Source organism: Lynx rufus, unplaced genomic scaffold (assembly GCF_022079265.1).
Source record: "Lynx rufus isolate CCGP_SWC_20201006 ecotype Redwood Valley unplaced genomic scaffold, mLynRuf1.p SCAF_3, whole genome shotgun sequence".
NCBI classification, from domain to species: Eukaryota; Metazoa; Chordata; class Mammalia; order Carnivora; family Felidae; genus Lynx; species Lynx rufus.
In genome coordinates, this window is record NW_025814845.1 from 5,535,681 (window position 1) to 5,552,131 (window position 16,451).

A 16,451-nucleotide genomic window follows, 5' to 3' on the forward strand; every position below is an offset into this window, starting at 1 on the left:
GTCAGAGTTATTCATGCATGAGGATAAATGGCCAGAAATAAAGCTTGAAGACCGCATCTACACAAATCTGCGATGTGTGTGTCAACAGCTGCCCTTGCCATGGATACATCCAAATGACACCTGCTCTGTTCCATTGCTCTATTCTGAATGAATCTCCCATGGTTGAGTCTGATGGGGTGAGTGTAGTACTCATGCATATTCTCTAGATGCAAGGGGGGGTTGCTGGAAAAGGGGATTTCACGGTAATATCTTGCAGGGGCTGGATTCATTATCTGGGAAATTCTTAGAGACAGAGGAAGAATCTTCAAAGAATTATGTTACCCATAAAACATGGCAATCACTCACCACCCTAGCCAATGACAGGGATAGGGTCCCATCTCCCTGGACCTAACAAGAGATGCAAGTCATCGCAGATGGTTCGGATTGGGTCAATGAAACTTGGGGAAGTGGTATCGATGCTGAAAGATGATGAATCACTCTCTTAGATAAGGAATCATAAACACCATACACAGCCTTGCCCTGCTGACTTACATCAATTGGACGTGTGACAAGAGTACTGAAAGATGGAGCTCATGTAGAAGAAATGGAGCTAAAACATCTTTTATTTTTTAAGTAGGCCTCATGCCCAGCATGGAGCTCAACATGGGTTTGAACTCAAGAACTTGAGGTCAAGACCTGAGCTGAGATCAAGAGTCAAATGCTTAACCGACTGAGCCACCCAGGCACCCCCAGCTAAGAGATATTATAAAAGACAAGGGTGTGATGGCATTGCAGACAGCTGCATTTGGTTGTGCCTGAAGCCACGCAATCCCTGGAGTTTTACAATTTCCTAAACTGGCATTCTAATTTTCTTACTTAAAGTAAAAACCTAGTACAATGCCCATGCTCTGGATTTGTATCCTCACTAAGTGAAACGCTGAATTGAGCGTACCTCGGTAAGGAATATTCTTTTCAGGAGTGAAAAGAATAGTGATCTGATGCACCTCTTCCATGTGGCTATTCCAAGGAGAAGATAAACAAGATATATAAGATTTTCAGTCTTTTCTTAGGTGGACATCACATCACCTCCTCATACTCCATTCTTCAAGAGTTAGTGGCTTGGAACCATTTGACTAGGACATGCTTTCAAGCGAGTATGGTTATGGAACACACACACACACACACACACACACACACACACCAACAAATGGATACTCTTCTCCCTCTCTGTGCCTAGAACTGGGACCTACTAAGACAAGGTCCCATGTAGGCTGGATAGCAGCATATCTATGCCAGCTGTCTTGAGCTCTCTCCCTCTTTCTTCTATCCTCCACTCATGCTTTCATACGTTCCATCACACTGTTTTATAACTAATTAGGCTAATGCTACAATTTGTAGGCATAAGGAGAGAGAGGAAGACAGAGAGACAGAGAGAGGGAAAGGGAGATACCTGGAGGTCTGCAACCTAAGCACTTCCTTTGGCCCAAGTCATCAGAGAACTCTGCAATGGGATTTTAGGCAAAGGCTTTGCTAAATACAAGGTATAATTTGCTTTTGTTTTCCTCTTCTCCCTTTCTGAATGTTGTCAAAAGAGAGCTGGATGGAAGTTAAAATGGTGAAGGCAAATTTTATTTAGGACTATTGTCATGGGAACAAAGAGACCCTGTTACAGAACTGGGCTTCATTCTGACTACAACAAGGACAGGGAGAATTTGTAGCCAAGAAGCAGGGAGGGACAAGTACATGGAAAATTACTGTGAGGAGACATGAGTGTTTGGGGTCTGCAATTTTTCTTGCAAAACAAACCTAACAGGATTCCTGTTGAAGTCAGGCCATGACCATCAGATACTAAGAGTGGGAGATTCTTGCTAAACTGACTTTGAGTTCTTACTAAAACTGGATTTTTCAAAGAGGTGCACAGATGGACCTTGGAGAAGTTTCAAGGGCTTGACTGAAGTTGGGTCAGGCAAGGGATTTTGTCATCATCTCCCTTGGAAACTGATAGAGAAGAACATTGGCCATGTTGATGAAGCAGAATTGGGGGAATATTGGATCCTGTTTTCCCAGGAGCATCTTGATAACCTCAAAAATGCAGTAGTAACTGAAAAGTGTGCCCTAGATACCATGCAAAATATGTTCACCTTTATTACTTAATTTAATTCGTATGAAAATTCTGTTAGGTAGAGTGTTATTATTTGAAATATACGACAGAGGAAAATGTGAGTCAAGAGATTCTGCAACTTAATGCCAAAGACCTTATCAACGGGAGCACCTGTGGTTTGAAATCAGGTTTGTTTAAATTGAAGTCTGTATTTGCTGCCTTACATCTGGCGCCTGGGCTATAACTCAGATGTAAAGTGAATCAGCTTTCGCAAAAGAAACAAAATGTTGAAAGTTCTCCATTTAGTCTGAAAGTGGGTAAACCTCCATCAAGATCAAAACTGGCAAAAATAAGTATGAGGCTATTGTGTGTAGGAAAGATTAAACGAGGTCTATGTCACTCTAGAAGGAAGATCTAGGCCCAATTGATAGAAGTTCCTCTCTCCTCACTCCTCACTCCTCACGCTTCCAGAAGGAAATCCTGGGAAAACTACCACTGACTGGTGTCATCTCCCCACTTTGTCCTCTGGTTGCTGACACAGGACCAAGGACTCATCAGGCTGATGAGATGGTGAGTTTGGAAAGGGAATAAGAATGTGCAGTAGCAATTCCTGCTAGGGTCCCTGTGTTAGGGTTCTCCAGAGAAACACAACCAACAGGATGGGAGTACATAAAAAAATAAAAATTAAAAAAAAAAAAAAGATTTATCTTAAGGAGTTGGCTCACATGACCTCGGATGCTTGATGAGCCCAAAATCTGATGGTGGAGGCTCAGCCTGGAGACTCAGGAAGGAATGCAGTTCAAGTCCAAAGGCACAGTGTGCTGGTAAACCAGGAAGAGCCCCTGTTGTAGATAAAGTCCAAGGCCAGCTTCTAGCAGAATTATTCCTTCTCGCTTAACGCAGTCAATCTTTTCGTTCTATTAAAGCCTTCAACTGATTGGATGAGGTCCATCCACATTGTATAGGACCATCTGTTTTGCTCAAAATCTGTCAATTTTATTATAAGTCTCCTCCAAACACACTCTCACAGAACCACCCAGAGTAACATTTGACCAAAATATCTGGGCCCAGCCAGGTAGACACATAAAATTAACAATCGCACCCTTTATCCTCTCTTTCTAAAGGCAGGATCTCAAGCATGTAAGGTTCTGATTTTTCCAGCACTTCTAGGAACTGGGTGGGTAAGTTTAAGTGACAGGTAGAGGGTGTATTGAAAACCTATTGGTAGCAGGTCTAAGACTGTGTTTCCATCAGCTTTGCTCGTAATAAAGGTAATATATATATATTTTTATCTTTTTTCTGATTCCTCACAACTGGATCCTAATTTGAACAGAACAATGCAGAATGCTATTATAAATGGGACCTGGGCTCAGAATCTGAAGAATTAGGGACCAAAATTATGCACATAAAATTCAGACAGATTGAGGTTTGGGGCTGAGCCAGGATGAAATGCTTTAGGATCTAAGCTTTAGTAAGCTCAGATTGCTAAAGTCTTTTTGAATGTGGATCAGAGCTGCCCTTAGTTGCTGTTAGTTACAGACATGGAACTATTTTTACAAAAGGTGAGGCCTGAGTGATGCCCCCTTGGTTCTTATTAAGCACATCCCAGGGGCCCTAGCAGGCAGGCCATGGCAGCTAACCTTGACCTGACTTACATAGTGGGGCTAAGTCAGGGAGCAGGTAATAGGGAAAAGAATTGGGCCCAATTAGGATTCTTCAGTGAAGAGATGCTTTAGGCATTAGTAGATGAGATGATTTTTGCTCCCATCTGGGTGTTTTTTTTTTTTTTCTTCAAAAGCTCCAGGCAGTAACTTACCACTACGATTGCAGTTAGATTCAGCATAAGCTACAGAGCATAATGTCTAGCTTTTGCATTCATAGAGATCCAGGACATATACCCTAATAATAGTGACTTAGATTACAAATATGCAGCCTCGTGGACAAAAGGGTAGTGGATTTTACTAATGAATAAATAAGAAGGAATAAGTTATTTACTCTACAGGGGCTATGTCACATTCTTGGGTTGAGAAACAGAGGAACTCGATGAAACAATTCGTAACTCAAATATTAGGGAAAAAAAAACATAAAAAGGCCTGTGCCTGTAGCATGAAATCCATCCCTAGGAATTGAGTTTTCTCAAATTGAATTGATTTAAAACGTATGTTTCTGCCTTTCCATCCCAACAGAAACAGTGGAGAATGGCAAACACTTTAGAGAAGTCAATGTGTTTATGGAAGAAGAGGGCGTCGTTTCATAAGGCAGAGTTGGATGGTGGAGGCCAGAGTGGACAAACATGACGGGGGAAAGGGGATCCACTTGGGCTGAATGTCCTTGAAAGGAGTTTAAGAAACAGGCAGCTGTCTTTGTAGATCAGAGAGGGTGACGTCTCCACCCCCAGTCATACATAAGAAGAAGGCTTTATTCCAGAGAGAAGAGTGGGGAGACCCCCAAGGGAAGCCGGATACAAGACATATCTAAAGCCTTTAAGAGCTATGTCATAATAAAAGGGAAAACGTCCATAAAAGATCAGAACAGCTGTGTAAAGATGTGGCACACAATTAGCACTGATTCGAGAAGAAAAGATCAAAAAGAAGGACACCGGCTACTGAAAGCCAATTTAGGGTGTATTATAAGCAGCTTAGTTGCAGTTAGGGATGCAGCTACCCCATTGCCATACGTGAGCCTGGTGGGGCTTGAGAGACTGTAAGGAAGGCACAGGAAACAAATGTCACTCCAAGGGAGCCAAGCAGAACAATGAAAACGCAAGACGAGGCCTGGTTTCCATTTTTATCTGAAAGGAGAATGCCACCAGGGTGGATTCATCCTACTTAGGGAGGTAAAAGAGGACCAGATTGTTGTGGACAATGGATGCTTTTTTCCCCCACATCCACACATCATTTACTTTGTACCTCTTTATGACGAAAACTTACAGAGGATGCTAGGGGGCCAGCTGCCATCTTTTCTTTCATTTCTCTTTCTTTTGAAAGGTGCTCCGATCCAGTAAATCATGTCAGCTTGCCGGAGAAGGAAGGTAACCAACGCAAAGGGTGAAACTGGATTAAACTACTGAAGTTTCCTTAAAGAAGCATGGGGGAAAAGAATACTACATGGAAATAGGACATCAGGCTCTTATCTTATTCTGCTGAAAAAAAAAAAAAAAGATGTAGCAGAAACACAACTTGAAGCCGGGAATGCTCAAAAACTGAAGGAAGACAGGTGTTGAGGAGTTTACTGCAAAGGTGTGGACTGTCACTGTGGGAGGCTGAAAAATTACTGAAATTAACATGGCACTTAGGTACGTAGGTGCCTGTGGGTGCAGGCATCAGAATCATCCCCGCAGAGAGTGTTTCTCCAACAGAAATAAATACGGCGACAAGGAGGACATTGTTGCTAGAAGACAGTTTCTCTCAGCCCCGGGAGACTTCACGGCAAAAGGTCATGGCAGGAGGCACCAGAAGATGAGGCTAACAATGGCAGCCCATGAGGTCAAGGGTGGGCCATTAAGAAGCCTGCACTCAGTGCAAAGCTATGTCACCAGAACTCCAGAGTTGGCAGGGAAATTAACTTCAGAAAGTTTAAGTGTGAAGGGGAAGTGAGAAAATGTGGTGGTCGGGGGTGCCAACAACCTTGGCGAGGACACAGGGAATGTCCCTGTTGTCATCCTATGCGAGGAGGTATCAGTTGCAACTTACCCTCCTCCCGAGAGTGGTTTCCCTCTGCAGATCGTAAGTTCATAGGCTCGATTTTCTAAGTGCTTCACACGGACTGGTGTCTTCGTGGGAGAGAAAGTAAGATTTTCTTCCGTTTTCACCATCCCTTGAATACTGAGTTTCCAGGGGGCTTCTGAGTGGTATCAGTAATGTGGTTCTATATTGCCCCCAGCGCTGGATTTTGAGACTTAACTTCTACTTAAGACGACTGGCACAGGGATGCCTGGGTGGCTCAGTGAGTGAAGTGTCCAACTTTCGCTCAGGTCATGAGCTCGAAGTTTTTGTGAGTTTGAGCTCCGTGTCAGGCTCTGTGCTGACAGCGTGGAGCCTGCTTGGGATTCTCTCTCTGTGTCTCTCTCTCTCTGTGTCTCTCTCTCTCTGTGTCTCTCTCTCTGTCTCTCTCTTTCTGCCCCTCTCCCACTTGCACTCTGTCTCTCTCTCTCTCTCTCTCTCTCTCTCAAAAATAAGTAAGCATTAAAAAAAAAGAACTTCTCATAGGGTCCAAGAATTTTTCCTTTTTTTTTATAGTAGACGCACAGTTTAGTTATTCATAATTTTTATCTTATGTCACACTATCTTTGTAGGTACCAGGAAAGTCTCTTGCTTTTACTTTATTTCTATTAACTTTCCTCTTTAGCTCCAGCCCTCCACTCTTATTTCTCTCCTCCCCCAGGCATACTAAAATGCATTTAGTATCTACCTCCAGTGATATATTGGTCTTTCCTTTAAATATGAAGTAGGGAGACTTGCCCCAGCTACTTTATTTTTTTTTAATTTTATTCTTTTATTTTTTTTTAAGTTTACCTACTTATTTTGAGAGAGAGAGAGAGAGGGAGAGAGAGAGAGTTGGGGAAGGGATACAGAAAGAGAGAGAGAGAGAGAGAATCCCAAACTCTGATAGTGCAGAGCCCTCTAACTCACGAACCATGAGATCATGATCTGAGTTGAAGTCCGTTGCTTAACTGACTTAGCCACCCAAGAGCCCCAGTGGCTACTTTATTTAAAATATCATTCTAGGGGCCCCTGGGTGACTCAGTCGGCTAAGCTTCCGACTTCAGCTCAGATCATGATCTCACAGTTCATGGGTTCGAGCCCCACATTGGGCCCTGTGCTGACAGCTCAGAGCCCGGACCCCACTTCAGATTCTGTGTCTCCCTCTCTGCCCCTCCCCTGCTCTCTCTCTCTCTCTCGTTCTCTCTCTTTCTCAAAAGAAATAAACATTAAAAAATACTTTAAAATATCATTCTACACCCTACCCTTAACATATGTTATGATTTTTTTCTTGCCTTTGTGGGTTTCCTTTTCTTAGCATAGGTCAACATCAAACCCACATATATTTTGCTTATGTATTTTTTTTCTTCTCCCAATTGAATATAAGTTCCATATGTAAGGAATTTCTGTCTGTTTTCTTCAGTGCTGTGTCCCTAACTTCTGGCATAGTGCGTGCCACATTATAAGCACTCAATAACTATTTGTGAACTGAGTGAATGAATATATGAAATGGAGTTAGGAATGGATATTATTCTGTTTTAGATTGTGTTTGGTCAATGCAGAATATATGGGGCTGGCCATGAAGAAATCTACAATGCCCTAATAACATCTAAACTCTTAAAAGTGAGGGTCAAGAGGGAGTAGTTGTTAAATTAATTGATCTTTGGACCCTGGGATGCAGCTATACCCGGGCTGGATCAAACTAAGACTGGAACCGTATGGTTATTAATGTAACCTAAAACAAAAAGAGCATGAGATGTTCAAGCATTGCATCTTCTCTGAGGATTTGATAGTGAAAAGGTGTTTACGTGCTAATCTGGGGTATTTTATGTTGAGAATACTGTATTAAATGGGTACCTTTGGTGGAGGGAATAAGAGATAAATTGTCTATCAGTAGTTCCAGAGGAAAAAAACAAAGAAACAATACTTTTTATTGGGAGAAAATTCCAATTGTAGACCAAAGACTACCCTAAAAACTATTGTTCTGTTCTCTTGGGGAGACATAGAATTCATTGGTGGGGCCAACCATTTACAGAGCAAAACCTGAGAAATTAAGAAGTTATAAAGGAGCACTTGCCTCTCCTTCCTCCTATTTTCATAGGACAAAGGAATTGTCTGCTCTTCAGGAGGTCTACCAGGCTTTTGTTTCTTCTCTTTCAGGCTTCTCTTGCCACTTCCCTTGTAACTGATTTATCTCCTTGGTATGGTTGGCCAGTGTTAGAGCAGCATTTGTAGTTCTGTCCCTTTTTGCTTTCTTTTTGAGTGAGTCATTCTCAAGTGACACATTCTCAACTCATCTGTGGGGTACATATGCTTGAGAAATTATAGTTCATGGGCCAAGGTCTATTTAAAAGGGGAAACATGTTAGGGGATTTAGTTGTGGCCATGGGTCAAGCAGCATTTTCTAATTCTACTTGTCAGTCACAGAACTAATAGCATTATTTCCATTTTTTTTTTTCTATTTCTTACTGGGTTCCAAACTCCAGAAAGAAAGGGTGATATTGATTGGCTTCCCAAAACACATACCAAAATAGATTTTGACCTAATGTAAAAAAATTTTTTTTCTCTATTTGGGAGAGAAGGAAGGAGTTGCTTCATCAGGTGTGGAGACTGCCCAACACTAGAGGCCAAGATACTACCCATCCAGAAATTGTTAAATGAGTCTTTTCCCTAGGAAAGGATCTGACTTATTATAAGATTAATAATGATTCCTGCACTGATGCAGAACTTCAGAGTTTGCAAAAGCCTTTAAGATTCATCATTTTCCTTAATATGAGATCATACTTATTTATTTTTATATTTATGTACCCAATTCATTTGAGATGATGTATTATTCTAATTTAGATGTTCAAGTGAGTCATCTTCAAAGTAGACCCTTGAGAATTTACTTGATTTTATGAAGCCATAAAAAAGAAAAACTTTTAAAACCGTAAATTAATAATAGACATTAGTTATTATTATCAACAGTGTTAATAGCACAAGGTTAAGTATGCTATCATTACTCAAAACTTTGGAGTATCCTCTTAGGGCCTATAGCATACTTTGATACGTTTCTTACAATGAAAAATTACTAACTTGGAGGACTTATTCCATTTTTATTTTAATTTCAAGTCTTCATGAGAAGTTATCTCTGTCCAAATGTTATAAATAAGGTGAGTGACCAAAAAAGGAAATACGATTTCAAGGAAGGAAATATGACTTCTAGTACACCCAGAAAGTTAATGTATTTTTTTAGTTTACTTGCATGATTTTGTTATTTTAGGGGCCAGCACTGTCGCTCATATGGCTTTACTAAAAGCATTGTAAATGCGTTTGGACCTAGGAAATAGTTTTCTGATGTATAGTGGTGATAAAAAGCAAGACCTACTTTGAATTTTGGCTTCACCATTTGTTATTTTTGGACCATTGCAAGTTGCTTAAGATAGCTCTAAGCCTTGACTTCAAGGTAAAGTGACTCTAATAATACCTACTATCCAGATTTTGTAGTGATGACCGCATAAAATTATATATAGAAAGTACCTGGGACAGAGTAAGTGCTCAATAAATGGTACAAATCAATACACACATAACCAGGCATTCTCTCTGCCTCCTAGGGGATGTCTTAGCAAAGCACATTTTATTTTGATGAATATATTCTAGTGTCTTGATTGCTGAGTCAAAATCTACACAAAAGAATCATACCCTAGACACAGAAATGAATAACTCGCATTCAGGTAGCTGGTTTAGAACACTGTGTCGTTAAAATCAGGCAGAGAATTCACTGGAGAATAGGTATCTAAATCTTTCAAAAGAGGTTGAGCTGTAGCATAATAATATAGGATCAACTTTCCCTGGAGCTATGCTTTGTTCTTCCTGGTTCTCTCTTGCAGCCCTTCCCTATGGGATTCTGCTCTCTGTTTGCCTTCCATCTTGAATTGAACTCTGGCCAGACTCCAAACCTGAAGCTAATAGCCCCTGGAAACTCACCAAACCTTTTCTCACTGGAGGATTTTGGTCATCTCTTAACATTGGCTTCTCTTCTATTCCTTTGGGAGTAATGGTTTGGAGACCATGTTTCCTATTGTAGTACAAGTTTCTACACATGGTGTTAGAATATCTGAAAAGAAATATGACAGTTTGGGTCTTAACCTTATCGCCCCATGATCTTTAGCAGCATTCAGTGTCTAACTTTGGGTTTCTCCATTTAAGACTGGAAATACTTCCAAGAGGAAAGTATCTAGAAAGGGATGGGACATTAGAATGCTTAGAAAAATAATGATTATCATAACCTTGTAGTAGAAGGCCCCCTATGAAAGATGGATACATTCAGCAGCAGAGAACCCACGGCTAATGGTAAGCCATCTCACTGAGTAAGAAAATCACAGTAACTATAGCAGAAGGGTGAATATTTATTTCATTTTACACAAAAATAAATCAAAATAAAGCAACTATTTAACCATTAACTCCTTCCTTAAAACCTCCTTTCCATAAGGATCTGCCCATTGTATCAAGTCTTGTTAAACAAACTGCTAATAGAAGAAAATCACTGATGATGTAAAGAATAAGTTTCTATTTACCTTTTTGTTTAACATATTTACGTGATGATTCATTGCAAAAGGGATATTTCACTGCTGATAACAATAATGGTAGTAATGTTTCCCAGGCAAAGCATTCCATCCTGGGCATTCAAATCAGTGCTTGGAAATAGTTTATTATCCAACTACAAAAGAATTTCACTTTTTTTTTTTTTTCAGTTTTCGACACTACACTTGTCAGTTCTTTGGAGACCATTGCCAACAGAGAGAATGAACTTGACAACATTAAGTTTGGATGATTAGTAGATAGATTAGGTGGAGAAATGGATAGACCGATGAAAGTAAAAGACTATGGTGTGAGGGTTAGAATAATAATTTTACTGTTAGAGAAATTGAAGTTAGCATCCTGGTAATCCATTCCTGAGCTGCTCTAGATGTCAATGTTTTCTTCCATAAAATGTATGTAATAAATGGACTTACACCTAACATTGTTGTGAATAAAAAATAAAGCAATGCATATAAAACTTTTATTATCGTACTATCACACAGCAATTGTTCAGCGAATGTGACCCATCTATCACCATCATTCTCATTATCATCACCATCACCTTCATCATCATCTTCGTCACCGTGATGATTCTCTTTCAGGTCCTCTTGCAGAATTAGCAGGAATATAGCAAAAATAATAATACTGGGTCTGCACTCTAGTACTTATTTGCTACATAACTACGTTCAAGTCACTTAATTATTTGGGTCATAAGACTTTTGCCTCAATCTTTTTGGACTGCTATAACAAAAATACCATAGACTGGGTGGGTTAAACATTAAACAATTATTTTCCACAGTTCTGGAGGCTGGAAAGCCCAAGATCAAGGTGTCAGCAGATTCAGTGTCTGATGAAGACCTACTTCATGGTTCATAGGAAGCCATCTTCTTGCTGTGTCCTCACACGGCAGAAAGGATGAAGGAGCTCTTTGCAGAGGCTCAACCTTCATGAGCTAATGAGCTCCCAAATGCTATGCCACCACATGCCGTCACATTGGGGATGAGGCTTCAACATGAATTTTGGAGAGACACAAACATTCAGTCCATTGGCTAGTTCCCATTTGAAAAAAGTAGGACTGATGATAATGGTTCGCACTCCGCATACTCTCTCAAACCACTCTTTGACATAACTGGTAACCGAATACAGATGAAGTCCACTTAGTCGTCTCTAGGTCTGATTTCCTGTTAATTTAGTCTTTTCTAAATGTAATTTTCTCTTTAATATAGTCACTTAAATAACCCTCTCAAAACTCAAATTTGACATGCTTAAAATGGCATATACTCTCCCTAAATCATACCCCATTTCCACACCTTTTCCTTATTTCCTACTTTTGTTAAGAGAATCCAAATTTACCAAGGAAATTAAGACAAAAACCCTTAAGAAAGCATCTGTTCCTTCCTCTCTCTTCTTCCCCACACCCCATCAGTCATGAAATTATGCTGATATTACCTTTGGAGTTTCTGCATTTACACTGTCCGTGCCCAAGGCTCTTGTCCAGAATTTAACTCTTTATGGATTAAACAGCTTAATTTCTCTTTTTCCTAAGTCTAGTTTTAGCACCTAACTGCCAGTAAAATGAGCTGCCACCACCACATCAGTCTGGGTCAAGAAATCACATATTCTAGCCGTGATGTTCCATAATGAGACTCTAATTGCAGAAAGGCTGATCATGTGTCTGTGTTGCTCACCATTAACCTCCAGTGTCGAGCACAGTGCCCAGAAATATATACACATGCCTTGGTTGGACAAACAGTAGGGCTGATGATGTATGAGGTGGACAGACTAAAACTTGGGAAATCCAGTAGGAATAAGAAACTTCAAATCAGGAGATAGAAGTCTAGGTCAGTAGAAACCTCATAATCTGAAGATGCTTATTGTAGAATCTTTCCTCTGACACTTGAGACACACACTTTAGTGAAGAAGACACCATTAATATCACTTGCTCATCTGAATACACCAAACCATGGGATTTTTTTTTATGAAATTTATTGTCAAATTGGTTTCCATACAATACCCAGTGATCATCCCAACAGGTGCCCTCCTCAAAGCCCATCACTCACCCTCCCTTCCCTCCCACTCCCCATCAACCCTCAGTTTATTCTCAGCTTTTAGGAGTCTCTTATGGTTTGTCTCCCTCCCTCTCTAACTTTTTTTTTCCTTCCCCTCCCCTATGGTCTTCTGTTAAGTTTCTCAGGATCCACATAAGAGTGAAAACATAGGGTATCTGTCTTTCTCTGTAGGACTTATTTCACTTGGCATAACACTCTCCAGTTCCATCCACGTTGCTACAAAAGGCCAGATTTCATTCTTTCTCATTGCCAAGTAGTATTCCATTGTGTATATAAACCACAATTTCTTTACCCATTCATCACTTGATGGACATTTAGGCTCTTTCCATAGTTTGGCTATGGTTGAAAGTGCTGCTATAAACATTGGGGTACAAGTGCCCCTATGCACTTGTATCCCTTGGGAATTTACCCAAACCATGGGATTTTTAGGGCAAAGAGATGTCTCTTCTTCCTCTTTGTGTCCCACAGAAGGCAAAATGTTGGGCACAGGGCAAATACTAAGCAAATCTGTTGTATTGAATAGAAATTATGAGTTGCTTTTTAAACAGAAAGTACATGGTAACTATAATTTATCTGAAACATTGTGATTAAATTTCATTGGGCATTCAATACTTCAAACTGGTAATTTATTTGTCATGCAAATCAGTGAATGCATATTGTTTCAACAATACACTTGAAAAAGTCAAATCACCAAGGTAACTTGAAGGAATGTGATTATCAGCAGTGGTCTGGTGCATGGTTTCTTTTAGCACCTTCAAAAAGTCGGGACCAGAATCTGTCACATCAAATGGGGAGATAATACATATAAACACATAACACACACACACACACACACACACACACACGGGGTAGAGGGAGAGAATTAGTCCTTATTGTGTTTTTAGGCAACATGAAAGAAAAGAAAATGTAAAAAATGTATTTGTAGAGTTGGCATTCTCCTGTGGAATAAAGAATTCTTCCTATAGCAAGCTAACTCATTGCACACTTCTGCTTAGAGAGAAAGTTAAACAAAAGAGAATGAATTTTAAAAGCTTTGCCTTTTGATTTATTTTTTTTATCAGCTTAAAAAGACTAACTTACACAAAATAACATCACTGCAGAGGCTAATTGGCATTCTGCAGAGGTTATGAGGTTGTTGGGGTTTGTTTTCACCCATTTTGCTGTGTTACCCAGGACTGGGCCAGTGGGAACCAGAGACTCAGGTTAAAAGCCTGTCAAAAAAAGAGCGAGTAGGTATATGCATTGAAAACTCTGGACTGAAAGTGACCAGAAAAGCAGAACGCTCCACCTTCATTTATGAAATTGTGAAATTGTGTCCCTCTTTTTTTGGTCTGGACATTCATTCATGGAGACCCCAAAGAGAAAATCTAAGGTAGTAGAACTTCTTTTACACAGTTTCTCATTTACAGTGATACTGAATTGGATGAGAAACTCCCAATGAGTTAGACACGTCTATGCACTCAGTATACCGGGAACAATGCAGAACACAGAGAACATGTCCCTATAAAAAGACTAATATGGACAAAAATCCAGAAGTTGGACTCGAGATCTCTAGTGTTGCCATTTTATTTACATCAACAATAATGGTAAATGGAAGTAGACTGTACTGAGCGAAATAAGACACCTTGCTGGATCTGACCGTTGTGCAATTTCCCTCTCCTGTCCAGCAAGACCATGGAAAGTATAACTAATACAAGATACACAGTGCAGATCCCCTTAGATTTAACACAGGATTCATCGGCCATTCAGATAAACATGAAACAAACCCAAAGAAAAATACTCACAGTGTATTTTAATAACAGTTCAAATTAAACCTGATGTTATCAAAATACAAATGAAAATAAAATACCAACTAGACCACATCAATAACCATATGAAAAGTATAAAGGGATAAACAGGAAATAAATTCATTAATTGATTGATTCAACAACTGGCAATATTTGTTGACCATCTAGTACGTGCCCGATACTTTTCTAGGCCACGGGTATAAAGAGACGACCCAGATAGACAAATATCTCTCTCCTAAAGGGGCTCATAGTCTACTGGAGAGAGACAAATAGGTCAAATATATGACTTCCCAATGGGTGGTGAGTGATGACAAGGGAAATAATTGGGAGTAAGGAAAGTGAGTGTTGACAAGGTGACCTACCCCAGTGAGCCGTATATAGTCCAGATTCCAGGGACAAGGGGATGTCCGGGTACCTTGAGCTTCTTGCAAATACTGACATGGTCTGAGAAAAGGACAAGTGATAAGCCTTGGTGACCCCAAGGTAGTGACGAAGGGGAGGCTTCGGTGGGAACGTAGGTCTTAAAAGGGGGATGCAGTCTTCCGAGGTCACTTACGACATGGAAGTGAAGAAAGGTATGTTCCGCTTTGATTTGTTTTCCCTAGAGTATAGGGGGGACTGAATTGCCTTCCTGACCCCTGGGCAAGCCAAACTTTGGTATTACCCCGATTCTTCTTAGTGGAAACATGGATGATAGAGCAGGGGTTATAACTGAAGAGCCAGAAGCACCATTTCCGACTTCTCTACAGCAGGTGGTGGCGGGGAGACCGGCAGAGGAGAGAGATTCTTCTTCTTCCTGCTTCTATCTTCAATTAGATTCAAATAAATTGATTTCAGTTTGAGTTTAGAAAACAGATGTAACGTTGGAAAAAATGTACTTCGTGTTCTTCAGGCAGTCAAAGAGTGCATTAATTTATGAGTTAACACGATGGCACGTTAAGAGGCACACAAATAGATACAAAGGATAAGAGTCGGAGAAGCTAAAGAGAAATAGAAGGATTTGACAAAATAAGGCCAGGTTATGGAAGATTTAAAATGCCACTGGGAATGGCCAGATTGTTCTTGGAATAGTATCGGGGAAAAAATAAGGAAGGCAAAGTGGTGTCAATGAGGAGGAAAGTTATAATTAAATATCTTAGAGATGCTATGATGCCTACCTAAGAAAGCAAAGATAATTAACTTTAAAAAATGAAGAGTCATCAGTATTCGTTAAGATATTCAGGTAAAAATAGAATGGTACATAAAGATTTGCTTTATTACATGCTCACGATAAAAATTAAAAAACATGGGGCGCCTGGGTGGCTCAGTCGGTTGAGCGTCCGACTTTGGCTCAGGTCATGATCTCACGGTTTGTGAGTTCGAGCCCCGCGTCGGGCTCTGTGCTGACAGCTCGGAGCCTGGAGCCTGTTTCGGATTCTGTGTCTCCCTTTCTCTCTCTGCCCCTCCCCTGCTCACGCTCTGTCTCTCTCAAAAAATAAACATTTAAAAAAATTAAAAAACAAAATATGAAAAAAAATCCATCAATATGTCATAATCATATTAACATAGAGTCAAACTTTAGAAAAGCTGTTCAGTACTTCTGTGAATGAAATGGTAAAAGAAATCACTGTCATATGAGGATAGTTGTATAAATAGACATCCCTGAATGTATAATTAAATATACATAATTAAAAGGAGAGGGGCACCTGGGTGCCTCAGTCGGTTAAGCGTCCGACTCTTGATTTCAGCTCAGGTCATGATCTTGCAGTTTGTGAGATCAAGCCCCATGCCATCGAGTTCCACACTGACAGCACAGAGCCTGGTTGGGATTCTGTCTCTTCTACCTCTCTGCCCCTCCCCGCCTCTAAAAATAAATAACTAAGCATTTAAGAAAACATTTTAATTAAAAGGAGAAAATATATACATCTAATTAAGAGGAAAAAATTTATACATATGAAATAAAAATACGTACAAAAATGTAAATTTCAAAATGTAAAATTCAAAATTATAAGCATATTTAACATATTTCATAATATACGTTATGCTATTCAATATATTGCATATTATATATGGAAAGATGCTCACTAAAATTAACGTTTGGGGTACAAATGGATACAACCATTTGTGAAGCCGATTTGCTACAATATCAAAAGTCTTGCCTAGTTGTTAGGGCTGATGGTAAATACTTCACTCCCTTCTCTCTTCCCAGACACCGAAGACTTGTTCTCTCCTGCCTCTTCTGAAGCTAGAAGTAGCCATAAGGCCTGCTTTCACC